We start from the raw sequence: 1,136 nt of genomic DNA, 5'->3' as shown, positions 1-1,136 counted from the left end.
ATAGTACTGAATGAAATTAAAGTGAGTTCTGACTATAAAAGAAATATAGATAGATTAGCAGATGCAGAATTAAATCAACCGGGTATTACACAACAAACAACTAATGATATCAATGCCATTAAAGATACGGCTAAAGGATTATTAGAAGCAAGCGGGACAAACCTTGTGGAAAGTATGCAAGCAGTTGTAGATACATGTTGTTCATAATAGTAAAATAACGATTAGATCACCATATACTTGTTATGAAAAAGGTAAAATTTGTTATTTATAGTAATTTTTTTATCTATTATAGTATAACAAATCCCAGTATATACATCTTATGAAGTAACTGGTTAATTGCAGTCTAAATTTTATACAGCAATTAAGGGGGGGGAGAAGAGTAAAATAAACTTTTGCTTAAAGCCCCCCATAAAAAAAGAAATTAGCTCCATTGGTAGAGCATCCGTTTTACACGCGGCAGGTTAAGTGTTCGAATCACTTATTTCCAACTTATTTTTCATAATTACACACCTATCTTAAAGGGAAAATGGTTAAATTTAACCATAATAAACATAAAAATTTATAGAAATGTAGTAAGGATGTACAATATTAATTAAACTTATAACTTTCATTGTTTTGCCCTAATTTATACCAATAATTCATAACAATATTCTATGTTAAACATATTCAAAAATAAACAAAATAGTTTTAATGATAAACCATTAAGTACTAACTATATTATAGAAAAAAATCCAAAAATACAAAGTAATTCTGAAAGAGATGAATATAATAACATTATTTTTTATACGTCTTCTAGTAAAGAATGATTTAGTAGTGTATACTCTTACAATAAATCTTACATTAAATCTTTAATAAGTTACGATGCTGTAGTAAATAAATTACTTAGAAGTTATTGTAATATGCTACAAGATAAAATAAAAATTCTTTTTAAACGTAGACGTGATAACAAGATTCGTTATTCAGCAAACAAAATATATGCAAGTAGAGCTGAGCTAAAACATACTAACACAAAACTTTTTATAACATTATATATATATAATAAACAAAAATCATCTATTGAGTGGTTTATATTAAAAATTCTTGTACTTGTAAAATATAGAAAACTAATTGTTGATGGAGAAAGAGTATTTGTACCA

General features: G+C 26.0%; 1 non-coding gene across 1 annotated transcript; it reads left to right on the top strand.

The window, feature by feature from the left end:
* Positions 1 to 415: 415 nt before the first annotated feature.
* J4E85_011730 lies at positions 416 to 492 on the top strand. The gene has a single exon. It is a non-coding gene; the product is annotated as a tRNA-Val (tRNA).
* Positions 493 to 1,136: the final 644 nt, after the last annotated feature.

This window comes from Alternaria conjuncta (genome assembly GCF_024043145.1).
Source record: "Alternaria conjuncta strain BMP 0040 chromosome Unknown scaffold_45, whole genome shotgun sequence".
In the NCBI taxonomy this organism is placed as follows: Eukaryota; Fungi; Ascomycota; class Dothideomycetes; order Pleosporales; family Pleosporaceae; genus Alternaria; species Alternaria conjuncta.
Note: the sequence above shows the minus strand (reverse complement) of the source record. Positions and strands in the feature narration are given on the sequence as shown.